This window comes from Notechis scutatus, chromosome 2, assembly GCF_049901735.1.
Source record: "Notechis scutatus isolate UNSWTSFEM ecotype Mainland chromosome 2, rNotScu1.2, whole genome shotgun sequence".
In the NCBI taxonomy this organism is placed as follows: domain Eukaryota; kingdom Metazoa; phylum Chordata; class Lepidosauria; order Squamata; family Elapidae; genus Notechis; species Notechis scutatus.
Window position 1 is genome coordinate 169481180 of NC_142010.1, and position 17491 is coordinate 169498670.

The 17491-nt window shown below is 52.1% G+C and overlaps 1 long non-coding RNA gene across 1 annotated transcript in view; it reads right to left on the minus strand.

Annotated features, from left to right (window-relative positions):
• Window positions 1-17491, minus strand: part of LOC148132406 (uncharacterized) — a 60607-nt gene that overhangs the window by 26448 nt on the left and 16668 nt on the right. The window lies entirely within an intron of this gene.

Genomic DNA, 17491 nt, shown 5'->3' on the forward strand with positions numbered 1-17491 from the left:
TCTGTGTAAAGAGGTCAGGGCGCCTTAAAATCAAATCTGAAAATGTACTGTATATTAGGATATTCTAAGCAGACAGGATTGGGGCCCACTAACAGGGGAGCTAGAGATGCCAGGCTGTGCTTCCCAATGGGTAAAGGAAGGTCAAATTGCCCAAGGAGCCCAGCATAGAAGCAAGTTGGCTTCCGGGGCGTCTTGAAGAGAACACCAAGGAAAGACAGGATGGCAGTCTTCCAATACTTGTAGGGCTGCCACAGAGAAGAGGGGGTTGATCCTCCAAAGCAGCTGAAGGAAGGACACGGAGCAATGGATGGAAACTCATCAGAGAGAGAGAGAGAGAGAGAGAGAGAGAGAGAGATCCAATCCTGGAAATAAGGAGAATTTCCTCACAGTGACAACTGTTAAGCTGTGGAACAGTTTGTTTCCAAGACTTGTTTATGTTCCATTGTCAAGACTTAAAAGAAAAGATTGGGCAATCATGGGTCTGAGATGGTAGGAGAAGTCCTTCTTTGGGCAGGGAGTTGGACTAAAAGTCGCTTCCACACTAGGGTTCCATGATTGCCTCTCTGCTTTGTGCCACAATGATGGAGCTTCTCTGTTGTTCATGAACAGGCAACTTCCCACATGAAATCCAGAGGCCAAAGACCACCAAAGAGTCAGCCACCAGCCACTCCTAGACCCAGGTGAGCTGCCCTCCTTGTGTAGGTATAGAAAATGGCCATTGTTTACCTGGTTGCCAAGGGAACAAGGTTGTCAGTTGCCCTGAAAAGCCACTAGCCACTGCACAACTGCCCATTCTCCCTTGGTGCACTGCGAGTAGGAGCAACTAGTTGGTCATGGCTGCCAGAAGGCTTTTCAGAGTAAGTATGGCCATCTCAGCTACCAAGAAACTGGCAGTAGGGGAGAAAATCACGCTTCTCAACTCTTTTCACTGACTCACATTTATTTCTCTTCTCTTCACAGAACATCTGGAAAAGGTGTTCGAGCCTTTTCTGTTGCTGGAAGAGCAACATTGAAGATATACCTGTGCCTCCTGACAGGTACCACCACCACCTTCTCTTTAAACCCTGGGCATGGGGGGCATGCAGAGTCTAAGGGCCTCTCCCCAAAGCAGCTTTTTGTCCAGAAGGGGCTTCAGGGGGAAAAAGATGGGCGGGCAGGCTGGCCGGGGTTAGAAAGGGGAAGCTGAGCGAGATGGATGTTCTTTGACATGTCATCTTTTTCTTTTGGTCAGCACTGAGGAGGCACAGGAACCGGATGACCAGCAGGGAGATTGGGAGACACATCATGTGTCTGATGGAGGCAGATCTTCCTTTCCTGGGGTAAGGACGCTTCTGCAACATGGCCAGTGGGGCTTCAGGCTTCAAAATCGGGTGGGGGAAGGGAGGAATTTGCCCTTGAGGGGAACCTGGTCAGCCTAGACAACTGAAGAAGAGCCCCTTGGATTCATGGAAAGATCTTGATGGCTTGGAAGGGAAAATCCTGGAGAAAACTAAGGAAGAGCCATTTTGAGCCTCTTCCTATCAGCCACATTTTCCATGACCTGCTGCCTCTTTGCCCTCTGGGGAAGACAAATGTCCATCACATGCAGAGAATTTTTAATTCATACTTTATATGAACAATTGTTACTTGCAGGTTGTGATGGGTGTTCGTGCCACCGCCCGGAGCCCCAGGATGGAAGATGTTAAGCCTACTCTCATTTTAATGAGGTTAGTGTTCTCACCTGAGGGATTCTGAAGCCCCCAAGAAGGAGGCTGCACTGAAGCCCTACAGAGAAGGGCTAGAAGAAAGGTTTGCAGAGGGGAGGCATCTCCACCCTCTGCCTCTTCTTCTGACTCAGGCCCTTCATTCTCTCCCCAGATATGAGAGGGCATTGAAGTGGACGCCACGGCTCCCTACAATTTTGGAGACCTGCACTGAGTCGGTAAGGCCAGACCAGCTCCTCCCCAAAGTAAAGGCAGAAGCCCTGTCTCTCTGGATTTGCTAATATGCCAAGAGACGGGATATTTGCCTTCTTCTTGCAGGATCCATCGGAAGAAAGCCGACCGATGGAGACGGCTCAGAGCCCAAGGGACGTGCAGGAGGGAAGCAGTGCCTGCCTACCAGGGTAGGTAACGCTTTGGAGGGTGAAACTTTTGCAGAGGGGAGGCATCTCTGCTTCTGCTACGGGAAGAAGGACTCAGGGCAATCCCACTGGCAGGCCAAGCCCCTGGGCTGTTAGAGCCTCCACATGACCACTCTTGAAAAAGGGCCTATGGCTACTTTTGATCTTTGGCCCTTTCGTTTTCTCCCCCCCAGAGAGGCCGGGGACTGCAGGCCGGGGATGTCCACCATGTTGGAGACCTTCACTGAGTTGGTAAGGCTTGGACAGTTCCTCCCCATGTGAGAAGAAGAAGCCCTGTCTGTGTGGTTTTCTTGAGATGCCAACAGACGGAATCTTTGCATTTTTATTGCAGAAACCAGAAGAGCAACTGGTGGAGGAGGAGCTCTCTCCTGGTGGGGAGGAATCCCCTTCCTCACAGGTAAGAAAGCTTGGGCAATGGGGCCGATGGAGGCCATGCCATCATTCCTCATGGGAGCGGGAGAAGGCTCCCTATCCTTTAGCAATCTTATTGGAATGGAGAAAGCTTAGGATTTAATATTGTCCTTTGCAGGATTCGCTGACAGTCCTGGTGGGCTCCAGCAGCCTGGGGGATTTGAACTCCTTAGCTGACCTTCTGGAGGAGGAATCTGAGGATAGCAGGGAGCAGGATGCGGAGGCTTCAGAAGCCAGTCCTTCTTCCAGTCCATGGGTAAGAAAGACAAAGTGTTTTTGGTTGGGGAGGGATAGGGTCCCTCTCGTCAGTTCTCCTAACCTGAGTGAACTGGGCTGGAGCAGTCTGGGCAGTGGAGCAAGGGGACACCCGGCCCTTGGGACAACGTCCTTAGGCTAACTCTAGGCACCCAAGCTCTGGTGCGACTGGTTCCTTTGCCGCAAAGCAGCAGGGACTGGTGGCCTAAATGGATGTGGTCCCCATTCAATAGGCCCTCTTTTAGGAATTCTGAGTCTCTTTTCCCTGATGGCTAAAGAGGAATCACTGTGGTTCACAGGATTCTCCAGAAGGGGAAGACACCCTGGAGGATGTCAGCAGCCTGGAAGAGGACAGCCTGGACTCCCTGGAACGCCTTCTTCAATAAGAAGAGGTATCTATTTTGGCCTCTTCATGGATCAAAGTTTTTCCTTGGAAGCTCAGTGAAGCAATGAGCTATGCTGCGCAGGGCCACCCAAGTCAGACAGGCCCAAGTGGAGGGTGCTGACACAATGTGGTCCACTGGGGAAGGAAATGACAACCCTCTCCAGTATCCTTAGTAAGAAAACCCCAGGGAAAGTATCAAAAGGCTAAAAGCTACGATGCCAGAAGATGAGCCCCTCAGATCAGAAGGCGTCCAGGTGGCTACCTGGGGAGAGCGGAGGGCAATTAAAGGAGCTCCAGAAAGAACAAAGGGGTACTAATAGTAGCCTTTGATTGCTCCCTCAGATGCTTCCTCAGATTCCTCTCCAGATGGCAGCTTGGAGGAGGAGGAACCCAGGCACCTCGGGGGTGAGTTGGTCAATGGCTCTGAGCAGCCTGCCCAGAGTGATTTGGCTGAAGCAACTGTTCGGACTAGCAGGCTTGAAAGCCTGCAAACGGATTGGTCCGCTAACAGCGGGTCATGATTGGTCGCTCCAGACTCATCCGATTGGCTAGTAACGGGCTGCCGCGATTGGGCAAACCAAGCGCGGCAAGCTCAAACCACTGTCATTGGCCGTTTAGCCACAGCCAGCTCTATAAAAGGGGCTGCTGCGGCTAGGGAGTTTCGCTCAGATCGGAAGTGACTAATAAAGAGCTGTAGTCACTTTCTGAGTCTCGTCTCCGTTCTTGGACCCATCTTTCCAGACATAACACTGGCGACGAGGATGGGATTTGGAGACAGCAGAGCTGACTGAGCACTCACCAAAGATCGACAGAGCACGTGGCTGACAGCGCGCAGACGTCGGCAGAATGGCCAGCGGCGCTATACCACCCGCCCGTTCGATCCAGCCAGCGAAGACTGGGACTCATACTTGGACAGGTTTCAAATGTTCCTAGAGTCCAACAATCTGAAGGATGCCACTCCCAGCAAAAACGAGCAGTGTTCCTGACGCATTGCGGACCCGCCGACTTTAGAATGGCCAAAGCGCTTGCAAAACCGGCTGAAGTCAAGTCAATGGACTGGGATACCCTTGCTCCCATCCTTCGCAACCACTACGCCCGGCAGTACCGACTCTCATCCGCAGACACGAATTTTACCAAAAGGATCAACACGAAGGTGAGAGCATCGGGATTTTGTAGCTGACCTAAGGAATTGAGGCGGGTTGTGTGGCTTCGCAAACCTAGAAAAAGCCATGAGGGATCGAGTTGTCCTTGGCCTAAGAGACCCCACGGTCCAAAGCAAAATCATGGCCAAAGGAGACATCTCCCTCGCAGATTCCATAGCAGACGCCACTGCAGCTGAAGCCACCCATAAATCAGCAGCATGGATGCGCCAGACAAATGGGGCCAGCCGCCAACCCACCAACGATACAGCAACACCACCAGAGAAATACACGTCAACCGCCCATCATGAAGACATTGAATCCTCATCAGATAGTGAGGAGGAAGAAGTCCACAGACTCCGGTCAGAGTGCGAACAACGAGACCAGCGGGGTCGTAAATCGATTTCAATGCGCCGGATGTGGCGGAAACCACCCACGATCCGAATGCAGATTCCTAGACGCCATCTGTCGTTTTTGTGAGAGAAGAGGGCATATTGCTAAAGTATGCCGAAACAAAAGAGGAGCCAGTCTGAAACGGAAAGAAAACAGTCTCCGACAAACAGATGGCAACACCACTACAAATCGAGACCGCCCAAACAACCAGTGGAGCCAGTACAACAGAACTCGGAAATTTACTGGCGCACCCAGACGAGAAGAAGCACATCAGACTATCACCATCGGCCACACTTCATCTTTAGACACCAAAAAATCCGTGTAAAGGTCAACATTGAAAATCGACCGTGCATCATGGAAGTGGACTCCGGGTCTTCCCTATCCATGGTCTCCTGGAAAACCCTGAAGCAGCTGATTCCCAACATCCGCCGCCAGGACTTCAGCACTCAGAGACTTATATTAAAGGACTACCAGGGCAACCGGATTCCGGTCGCTGGTTCCAGTCACTTCCAGGTCTCCTTCAAGGACCACTCCGCAATACTACCTCTCACCATCGTTGACAGAGACCGACCCAGCCTACTGGGTCTACAGTGGTTCGCGCCATTAGGAATCGAAATGGCAGGCATCAATCAGACTGTAGACGAAGACTGGGAAGCGGCCCTCGTCCGGGACTTCCAAGAAGTCTTCAGTGAAAATCTAGGCAAGTACAAGGGGTCCCCTATCTCTTTTAATCTCCGCCCTGATATTGCGCCCATTCGCCTAAAACCACGCCGTGTCCCTTTTGCTCTCAAACCAAAAATTGACGAGCAACTGGACAAACTAATTGCACAAGGCGTGTTAGAACCCATTGATCACGCCCGATGGGAGACCTCGATTGTAACTCCCACAAAACCTGACGGATCTTTGAGAATCTGTGGGGATTACAAGGCCACCCTCAACCACGCGTTACAGCAGAGCGCCTATCCGGTACCCGTGATCCAGCATCTCCTTCATTCACTTGGGGGTGGCAGAATATTCGCAAAGCTTGACCTGGCCCAAGCTTATCAACAGCTGCCAGTAGATGCTGAAACCGCCGAAGCCCAAACCATAGTTACGCACAGAGGCGCGTTCAAATGTAACAGACTCCAGTTTGGAGTAAGCGTAGCACCAGGCATTTTCCAAAGTCTGATGGAAAGGTTGTTGCAGGGCATTAAAGGGGTCGTGCCTTACTTCGACGACGTGTTAATAGCCGCCCCAACAAAGAGTCAGTTAGAAAAATGACTGAGGACAGTCCTACAAAAGTTCCGCTGGCCTCAAGGTAAAGAAGGAAAAGTGCCAGTTATGCACTGAAAGGGTTGAATTTCTTGGTTACCTCCTTGACAAACAAGGAATTCACCCTACAGAAAAGAAATTGGCTGCCATCAAAAATGCCCCGAGACCACAAAACAAAACAGACCTTCAAGCCTTCCTGGGACTCATTAACTTTTATAACATTTTCCTACCCCAGAAGGCGACCGTTGCTGAACCCCTTCATAGACTCCTCGATAAAAAGGCTTCCTGGATTTGGGGACGAAGGGAGGAACATGCCTTTCAACAAGTAAAGGACCTTTTAACCCGGATGCAGTGCTCATCCAATACAATGAAACACTTCCATTAACTGTGACTTGTGACGCCTCACCTTTCGGAGTAGGAGCCATCCTGAGCCACGTCCTGCCAAACGGTACAGAGGCGCCTATTGCATTTTTTTTCAAGAACTTTGTCAAAAACAGAAAGGAACTATAGTCACTTAGACAAGGAAGCCCTCGCTATCGTATCTGCAATCAAAAGGTTCCACGAGTATGTGTATGGGAGATCATTTTCCATCATCACAGATCATAAACCATTACTGGGCATCTTGGCAGGCGACAAACCTACTCCACATATTCTATCCCCTAGAATGACACGATGGTCGGAGTTCCTAGCCACCTACGACTACTAATTGAGGCATCGCCCGGGGAAAACCATTCCCCACGCAGACTCTTTGAGCCGCTCTCCATTGCCAGAACTCCAAGATGACCCGGCTCCCACACTATCAACACTACAAATTGAGACACTTCCCTCACCTCCACTAACAGCTTAAGACATCGCATTGGAAACCAAAAAGACTCATGCTTGGCACGAGTTCTTGGCTGGGTGGAGAGGGGATGGCCCCAAATCGAACCCAACTAAACATTTAAACCCTTCAAGAACAGACAAACAGAACTCTTCTCACAAAAAGGGTGCGTGTTGTGGGGAGACCGAGTGGTCATACCAGCAAAACTACAAAAAAAAGTTCTACAATTACTGCACGATGGGCACCCGGGCATCGTACGCATGAAAGCGCTGGCGAGGAGCTACGCCTGGTGGCCAGGTATGGACAAACAAATTGAAACCTGGGTCGCCACCTGTAGCAAATGCCAAGAGACACGCTCGGCCCCACCGAAAGCCTCACCAGCCGAATGGGAAACGCCCAGGGGTCCCTGGTCACGCATCCATATCGATTTTGTGGGACCTACAAAAGGGCATACTTTCCTAATAACAGTAGACGCATACTCTATCTGGCTCAAGGTTAACAATATGAAGTCTACCACCACAGATGCAGTCATCAAGAAATTGAACAGACTTTTTGCAACGCACGGGTTACCAGATGTCCTGGTGTCCGACAATGGCCCTCAATTTACCGCCTTAGCCTTTGAACAATACTTAGCAGACCGTGGCATACGACACGCACTGACATCACCGGCTCACCCGGAGGCGAATGGTAGAGCTGAACGAATGGTTCAGTTCACAAAAAGAACTCTACAAAAAATGGAACAAGGCAACATCCACGATAAAGTCACCAGGATGCTCCTTCTCCAGCATATTACACCAAACACTACGACCAACAAAAGCCCAGCTGAACTTCTGATGGCCAGAAAACTCAGATCGCCTCTAGACCGCCTACACCCTGCATACACCCCGGAAAAACCCCTGGGTTCCAGCAGTAAACCCCGTGCCTTCAAGGTAGGAGACCCTGTATTTGCAAAGAACTTTTCAGGGGACCCTCTGTGGATCCCTGCCAAAATAACTCAAATTACAGGCCCCCGCTCTTACCGGCTAGAAACCACAGATGGGAGAGTGTGGAAACACCACATCGACCAGCTGCGATCCAGGCTGACCACATCTCCCATCAGGGACCCTAACCACGAAACCAGAGGGGGAGGGAAACTGGGGGTTCTGAAATTGAACCAACATCTGGCATAGAAGAAAGAACCCCACGATCACCACATCAAAGCCTACAATACTCACCAGCTGATGAAGAGCCTTGGCAATTGATCGTCACACCTAGTAGCAGCAACCGAACAGGTCCAGCAAACCCTGAGAGCCCAAGCGGTAGCAACGAAGGAGGCGTGTCAATCATCCCGAGGTCACCTGAAGGGAGTCACAGCTATGGAACCGGCTCACCGTTCCAGGGAATTCCGCGAGCAGCCCGTCGGAACCCGAGACCGAGCAAAGACAATTCGAACAGCGCAAGTCAGGTAGACAGGTGCGGAAACCCGCCTACCTGCGAGACTATATAACCCCACCCCTTAGACCAGGGGTGGGCAAACTTTGGCTCGGGGGCCGCATGGACTTTTAAAATTTGACAGACGGGCCGGGTCAGCACAAGATTTTTTGGGAATCGCCCCCCACCCTTTCTCCCCCTCTTCTCCTCCTTCCCCTCCCTCGGAGGCCCCTGAGTCAGGAGTTGCTACCGCCGGCGCGGCTCCGCACGGCTCCAGTCCCGCATTGCCTTGGGAAGGGAAAGGCAAAAAGGAAGAGCCGCGGCGGTGCTTTGCAACAGCAGCAGCGGCACCGGAGGCTCAGGCTCAGCGGCTCCTAGTTTTGCCTTTTCCTTCCCAAGGCAACGCGGGACTGGAGCCGCGCGGAGCTGCGCCGGCGGTAGCAACTCCTGACAGCCCCAGCTGGACACCTGAGCGGAGCCCGGGCAGAACTGCCTGTTGCTGCTGCCGGAGCACCACCGGGTCGCCTCCTCCAAGCAGCCCACCCACTGGCTGGGCTTCCCCTCCGCCGTGCGGCTCAGGGCCAGGCGCGAGCACCCGCGAGTTAAAAGGAAGCCAAAAGTTGCTGGGAAGTTGCTCGGGTTTCCGGGGCTTCCAGGCTTAAACTTTGCACAGGCAAAGATTGCAGTCGGGAGCGTCTTCCCGCCGAGGAGCGGGAAGGGTTCCAGCGGGCGGGCGGGCTGCTTGGAGGAGGCGACCCGGCGGTGCTCCGGGTTTCCCCTCCGCCGCGCGGCTCGGGGCCAGGCGCGAGCGCCCGCGAGGAAAAAGGAAGCCGCAAGTTGCTGGGAAGTTGCTCGGGTGCTGGGAGCAGGCTTTTAAAGTGCCGCCCGAGCAGGACCGCCGAGCCGGGAAACGGGGCACCAAGGCAGGGCAAGGCTCCACCAGCAGCGGCCTAGCTTTAGGTGGCTCCAAGCAGCCCACTCCAAGCAGCCCGCCCGCCCGCCGGGCGGAACCCTCCCACTCCTCGGCCGGAAGACGCTCCCGCCTGCAAACTTTGCCTTTGCAAAGTTTAAGCCTGGAAGCCCCGGAAAAAAAGGGGGGATCGGCGGGGACTCACCTTTGGAGAGGTCGCACTCGAAGGTGATTTCGAACTCCCAGCCGAGGCCTTTGCAAAGTTCTTCTTTTCTTTCCTACCCCGAGAGCGCTCCGCACTGTTTTGCAGCTTTGGGGGCCACATGGTGCAGGGCAATACGCCACGGCCAGCGATTTTTTTTCAGGGGCGGGCCGGATTGGACAGACCAACGGGCCGGATGTGGCCTGCGGGCCGTAGTTTGCCCACCCCTGGCCTACAGACTAATGACGGGAGAGCATGGAAACGCCATATAGATCAGCTTCGATCCAGATTGGCACCCACCTCCCGTGACTTCCCTAATTCACAAACTAAGGGGGGATGGGATATCGAGGAGGCCGAAAATGGAATAGATGACGACGTAATCACGGGGACCCAGCAACCTAACCGAAGATACGCGCAACCTGAAGAAGAATCAGGGAGCGGGGTGGCATCACCGCCCAGAAATAGCACGAGGGAGGCAAGCCCATGGGACCCGGAAGTAAGCCTAGGAGACTGGGATAACAACAACGAGAGCCGCGCCGAGTCCTCCCGCACAGAAACGGAACTAGCTGTACCAGAAACCTTGAAAGCGCTCCACCGGAATCGGACTGCAGACAAAAACCGGTGGAGCAGCGAAAATCAAACAGGCAGGTGAAACGACCTGCATATCTACGCGAGTATGTTACCGCACCCCTCAAATGGAACCTAGGGGGGAGGGGTGTTATGAACTAATAAAAACTATTTAATAAAACTTATCAACCGCATGATAAGCAGGCTTGTAATCCTGCACCTTTGATTGGCCCATGGATAGCGAACAGGGATTGGTCCTTACGGAGCAGCCTGATTGGCTATTAGTTGAACATCTCCCATTGGGCAAAAGTTAAGCATTTGGACACAAGTCATTGGTTAACGGGTCAGCAGCCAGCTCTATAAAAGAGCTGCTGCTGCCCAAGGTTTTTACGCTCTGTTCCTAATCCTTAATAAAGAGTTGAAGTTCACTAGTTCTCTGACTAGTCTCCGTTCCTTGCACCCATGCCCAGAATATAACATGTTTCTCCTCATTTCTGGATATTACTTTTGAATATAGAAGGTGAAGCAATAATCTCTATTTTCTACACTAAATTCTCTCTTAGTGTGTGTGTGTGTGTGTGTGTGTTTGTGTGTGTGCTTGTATGCCTATGTACTATACAGTATATTCAATGAGCCATAACGAATGTTTATGTCTATGACTTTATTTAGGATTAAATGATGACTCAGAGAACAATGCAGTTTAAGAATAGATCCCTGTACAGCAGGGGTGGGCAAACTTTTGGCTCGGGGGCCGCATGGACTTTTAAAATTTGACAGACGGGCCGGGTCAGCACAAGATTTTTGGGAATCGCCCCCCACCCTTTCTCCCCTCTCTTCCCTCCTTCCCCTCCCCTCGGAGGCCCCCTGAGTCAGGAGTTGCTACCGCCGGCGCGCTCCGCACGGCTCCAGTCCCGCATTGCCTTGGGAAGGGAAAGGCAAAAGGAAGAGCCGCGGCGGTGCTTTGCAACAGCAGCAGCGGCACCGGAGGCTCAGGCTCAGCGGCTCCTAGTTTTGCCTTTTCCTTCCCAAGGCAACGCGGGACTGGAGCCGCGCGGAGCTGCGCCGGCGGTAGCAACTCCTGACAGCCCCAGCTGGACACCTGAGCGGAGCCCGGGCGGAACTGCCTGTTGCTGCTGCCGAGCACCACCGGGTCGCCTCCTCCAAGCAGCCCGCCCACTGGCTGGGCTTCCCTCCGCCATGCGGCTCAGGCCAGGCGCGAGCACCCGCGAGTTAAAAGGAAGCCAAAAGTTGCTGGGAAGTTGCTCGGGTTTCCGGGCTTCAGGCTTAAACTTGCACAGGCAAAGATTGCAGTCGGGAGCGCTTCCCGCCGAGGAGCAGGAAGGGTTCCAGCGGGCGGGCGGGCTGCTTGAGGAGGCGACCCGGCGGTGCTCGGGTTTCCCCTCCGCCGCACGGCTCGGGGCCAGGCGCGACGCCCGAGGAAAAAGGAAGCCGCAAGTTGCTGGGAAGTTGCTCGGGTGCTGGGAGCAGGCTTTTAAAGTGCCGCCCGAGCAGGACCGCCGAGCCGGGAAATGGGGCACCAAGGCAGGGCAAGGCTCCACCAGCAGCGGCCTAGCTTTAGGTGGCTCCAAGCAGCCCGCTCCAAGCAGCCCGCCCGCCCGCCAGGCGGAACCCTCCCACTCCTCGGCCGGAAGACGCTCCCGCCTGCAAACTTTGCCTTTGCAAAGTTTAAGCCTGAAGCCCCGGAAAAAAGGGGGATCGGGCGGGACTGACCTTGGAGAGGTCGCACTCAAGGTGATTTCGAACTCCCAGCCGAGGCGTTTGCAGCTTTGGGGCCACATGGTGCAGGGAAATACGCCACGGCCAGCGATTTTTTTCAGGGGCGGGCCGGATTGGACAGACCAACGGGCCGGATGTGGCCCGCGGGCCGTAGTTTGCCCACCCCTGACCTATTGCGTTTTTCTCACGAACATTATCAAAGGCTGAAAGGAACTATAGCCAACTCGATAAAGAGGCCCTTGCTGTTGTGTCTGCTGTGAAGCACTTTCACGAATACGTATATGGACAAGCATTTACGATAGTCACAGATCACAAACCATTGCTTGGTATTATAGCGGAGACAAGCCAACCCCCTATATATTATCGCCAAGAATGACTCGTTGGTCTGAGTTCCTAGCTGCCTACAATTATCTGTTGCAACATCACCCAGGGAAAACCATTCCCCACGCTGATGCGTTAAGCCGTTCCCCACTTCCGAAACCGTCAACGACCCAGCTCCAACCCTCAAGACGCTCCAAATCGAGGCGCTGCACTCGCCGCCACTAACAGCGAGAGACATCACCATCAAGACGAAATGGGATCCTGTCCTGGCACGAGTTCTCAGCTGGGTCGAACGAGGATGGCCAGCTGACCAACTCCACGATGATTTCGCACCATTCAAGAATTGGCAAACAGAGCTTTTCTCCCAGAGAGGCTGCGTTATCTGGGGGATAGAGTAGTCATTCCAGAGAGGCTACAACAGACTGTTTTAAAAGTATTACACGAGGGACATCCGGGCATTGTGCGCATGAAGGCGCTCGCACGAAGCTACGCGGTGGTGGCCGGGCATCGATAAGCAGATCGCAGCCTGGGTAACCACGTGCCAGAAGTGCCAAGACGTTAGCAACGCCCACCTAAAGCGACGCCAACCGAGTGGGAAACCCTCGGGGTCCGTGGTCCCGTATCCACGTTGATTTTGCAGGACCCACCAAAGGACACACGTTTTATTAACAGTTGACGCCTATTCAAACTGGCTAGAAATCCAGAAGATGAAAACAACCACAACAGAGTCAGTCATTAATAAACTGAATAAATTATTCGCGACGCATGGGTTACCAGACGTTTAGTTTCCGATAACGGGCCCCAGTTCACTGCCCTAGCTTTTGAACAGTACCTAGCGGACCGGGCATCCGCCACGCGCTCACCTCGCCAGCGCACCCTGCGGCTAACGGAAGGGCGGAGCGAATGGTACAATTCGTCAAAAAAAACCTACATAAAATGGACTATGGGGACATCGACGACAAGCTCAACCGAATACTCCTGCTCCAACACATCACCCCACACAGCATCACGAATAAGACACCTGCCGAACTACTAATGGGGGAAACTTCGCTCTCACCTCGACCATATCCATCCTTCTTATTCACCAGAAAAACCTTCGGATCTAGCGTAAAGTGCCGCGAATTCAAGGTAGGCGACTTGGTGTTTGCTAAAACTTTTCTGGCGACCCATTATGGGTCCCTGCAACTATTACCCAACCCACCAGCCCCAGATCCTATCGCGTACAACAGGGGTGGGCAAACTTTTGGCTCGGGGGCCGCATGGACTTTTAAAATTTGACAGACGGGCCGGGTCAGCACAAGATTTTGGGAATCGCCCCCACCCTTTCTCCCCCTCTTCTCCTCCTTCCTCCCCTCGGAGGCCCCTGAGTCAGGAGTTGCTACCGCCGGCGCGGCCGCACGGCTCCAGTCCCGCATTGCCTTGGGAAGGGAAAGGCAAAAGGAAGAGCCGCGGCGGTGCTTTGAACGGCAGCAACGGCCCCGGAGGCTCAGGCTCAGTGGCTCCTAGTTTTGCCTTTTTCTTCCCAAGGCAACGCGGACTGGAGCCGCGCGGTGTTGCGCCGGCGGTAGCAACTCCTGACAGCCCCAGCCGGACACCTGAGCGGAGCCCGGGCGGAACTGCCTGTTGCTGCTGCCGGAGCACCACCGAGTCGCCTCCTCCAAGCAGCCCACCCACCGGCCGGGCTTCCCTCCGCTGTGCGGCTCAGGGCCAGCGCGAGCACCCGCGAGTTAAAAGGAAGCCAAAAGTTGCTGGGAAGTTGCTCGGGTTTCCGGGCTTCCAGGCTTAAACTTTGCACAGGCAAAGATTGCAGTCGGGAGCGTCTTCCCGCCGAGGAGCGGGAAGGGTTCCAGCGGGCGGGCGGGCTGCTTGAGGAGGCGACCGGCGGTGCTCCGGGTTTCCCCGCCGCGCAGCCTGGGGCCAGGCGCGCGCCCACGAGGAAAAAGGAAGCCGCAAGTTGCTGGGAAGTTGCTCAGGTGGTGGAGCAGGCTTTTAAAGTGCCACCCGAGCAGGACCGCCGAGCCGGGAACGGGCACCAAGGCAGGGCAAGGCTCCACCAGCAGCGGCCTAGCTTTAGGTGGCTCCAAGCAGCCCGCTTCAAGCAGCCCGCCCGCCCGCCAGGCGGAACCCTCCCACTCCTCGGCCGGAAGACGCCCGCCTGCAAACTTTGCCTTTGCAAAGTTTAAGCCTGAAGCCCGGAAAAAAAGGGGGATCGGCGGGGACTCACCTTCGGAGAGGTCGCACTCGAAGGTGATTTCGAACTCCCAGCCAAGGCCTTTGCAAAGTTCTTCTTTCTTTCCTACCCCCGAGAGCGCTCCGCACTGTTTTGCAGCTTTGGGGGCCACATGGTGCAGGGAAATATGCCACGGCCAGCGATTTTTTTCAGGGGCGGGCCGGATTGGACAGACCAATGGGCCGGATGTGGCCCACGGGCCGTAGTTTGCCCACCCCTGCTGTACAGGGTGACCTGCTTTATATGCAGTGCTTTTTGTTTAAAAAGCGTTTAAAGGCATAATTAAGAATAATGTTCCCTTTGTTCAAAAGTAATTGATTCAAACACACATTTTGTAAGATATAAGGAAGGTACTTTAGATCTGGAAGAAAAACATTTTTTTTCTCTGGAATTTAGCATTATTTGAGATATTAGCAGTTCATTAGTTCCGCTGCAGCAGCTACCCCCACACACTTTCTCATCTTCTGCAGTCTAGTTTTCCTGATTGAATGTAAGACGCTTTGGATCAGAAATTTATACCTAGTCTACAGGGCTTCCTTGGCACTCTTGTTGAAAGTTTGGAAATATTGTTTTAAGGAGTGGCGGTGGGAAGGACACATTCCACTGTGCATTTGGGGAAGGTCAAAGGTCAAATCAGGCAGCACTATAGAGGAGAAGCTGCACCTGACATGCTGGTTAAATCAGATTTTCCTTCCTAGGAAAAATGTCTAGGATTTAGAAGGATTTTCCCTCCTAAAATCCTTTAGAAAGATTTTTTTTTTTTAGTCTTTTAATGCACATATCATGCTTTCCAGGGCTTAAACTACTTCCTTCGCAATAGTGGAAAACTCTCCACTTGATTTTCAGAAATTATAAACAGTCTTGAGGGGTGCAGGAATAAAAATCCTTAGCAAACTTGGAGACCTCAAGCGACCTGGAGTTTCAGGTTGTCCACTCTGGTGCAGAGCAGTGTTCTTCATATTTTGTAAAGTTGTCAGGCTTGAAAAACACTGTGCGAGAGCTTCTGTGAGGACTCTGTATCAGGGGTCTCCAATTTTGGTAACTTTAAGCCTGGTGGACTTCAACTCCCAGAATTCCCCAGCCAGCTTTGCTGGCTGGGGAATTCTGGGAGTTGAAGTCCTCCAGGTTTAAAGTTGCCAAGGTTGGAGACCTCTGCTCTGAACAGACCTTGTACTGTGTATTAGTGTGCTACAGGTTAAGCTAAGCAATTGTTGGAAGAAATATCCTTCTGGGTTCAGTTCCAAGTGGGGAAAGAGACACTGGAAACATGGAGGCTGTTTGGAAAGATGGTTTAATGGTGGACAGGATCACATGGCTTGAAGCTCCAAAGTGAAAAGGATGATCACATGCTTCAAGATGTTGGTTGAAGGAAAAGAAAAAGGCTAAGATGCCGAGAGACCCTTAGTTATATATCCTCTGTTGACATTTGAATTTGAGCTTGTATTCTGATTGGTTGTCAGACTCCCATGGGGCCATGCAGGGGCAACTCCGTAGGCTGTCCTGAGTGCCAGGCTTGGTTGAGCCTTGCTGGATGATGATGTAATGAAAGGGCTTTGGGCAATTCCTCTTAGAGCTCTACCTGGAATAGATCTTTGTTATGTAAAATAGACTGGGCCAGGCCAGAGTAATGGTCCATTATGGGTGAGGGCTGAGTTTCTGCCTCTTTGAGTTTCTACTTTTCTTTTTAGGGAAAATATTCTGCCTTTTTAATATTTCCTAGGCTATTTCATTTTTCTAGGAGAGGGGTGGGTGCTGATTTCCTACACTATAATCCCCAGATAGGCAGGGAGGAAACTGAAGAGGAAGAGGTCTGTAGGGGGCATGCATAAGCGCACCAACGTGCCTACCGTCCCTGTCCTATTGTTTCTTTTATTTTTCTTATATGTACCCATTCCATGTATTCATAACTATGTTTATACTTATACTTATTATCTTGTAAGAAATTGACAAATCAAATAAATAAATAAATAAAATAAATAAATAAATAAAGATACTGTAACTTAAGTCACCATTAACAAACTCTTTCCCCTGATCAGACAATTTGGCTCTTTCTGTGTTTTGTATAGGGTCCTTCTCCCTTTTTGTTTCTCCTTCCCCTGATGTGATTACGGATAGTCCTCAAACCAGAACCTGAGCCCAAAATTTGCATTACTTACTAACCAAGATAGTTGTTATGTGAGTTTTGCCCTATTTTACAACCTGTCTTGTTAGAGTTGTTCGGTGAGTCACTGCAGTGGTTTAATTAGTAACACGGTTGTTAAGTAAGTCGGCCTTCCCCATTGGCTTTTCTTGTCAGAAGGCTGCAAAATATGAACACATGACCCTGAGACGCTGCAACCATCATATATATATATATATATATATATCCCAGTTATCTCGTGGCCAAATTTTGACCCTGGGGGTTGTCGCAATGGTCATCAGTGTGACAAAATCATCAGTCACTTTTTGAGGTGCCATGGTAACTTTCGCTAAACGAATCGTTGGAGGTCAAGAGCTACCTGTACTTTCCTTTTCTCCTTCCCAAAGGCGAGGAGGGAGAATGGGAGTACCTCATTTTTACTTTCTCAAGGCCCACTTGTTGTTACAGTCAGGGGTGGGCTTCAAAATTTTTAGCAAAGGGTTCTCTGCCCAGTTGCTGGGTGGATGTGGCCATGGTGGGCGTGGCCTAGTTGGCCTCCTGCATCATAGTGTGTGTGTGTGTGTTTTTGTCCTCCCCTGCTCTGGAGGCTTTCCTTGAGCCTCCAGGAGGGTGAAAACAGCCTCCCCAGGCTCCGGAGGCTCTTGGGAAGCCAGAAATAGGCCCAAACTTCCAGGAGGCCCATTTTTCACCCTCTCTGAGCCTCTGCATGCAACTGCACATACCTGCATCCGAAATGGGCCGCTTGGGGACTCCTGGGAGGGGCAGGGTAGGCGGGGCCAGCCAGGAGTGGGATTTGGGGGTTCTCTGAACTGCACAGAAATTTAGCGAGGGGCACTCCCTGCGAACCCCCAGCAGCCCAGCCCTGGTTACATTACAGGAGTTCAGGAGTAAGGTTTTCCCCAATGGTTGAGTTTGCCCCCATTTTATGACTTTTCTTGCCACAGTTGTTAAGTCAATCATTCCATTCGTTAAATTAATAACCCGATTATTAAGTGAATCTGGATTCCCCACTGACTTTGCGGATCAGAAGGTCGCAAAGTGGGATCACATGACCCTGAGATGTAGCAACTGTCATAAATATGAACCAGTTGCCAAGCACCTGAAGTTTGATCATGTGACCATGGGTCGAGAGTGTTAAGAACAGTCATAAGTCTCTTTTTTCAGGATCATTGTAACTTTGAATGGTCACTATATGAAT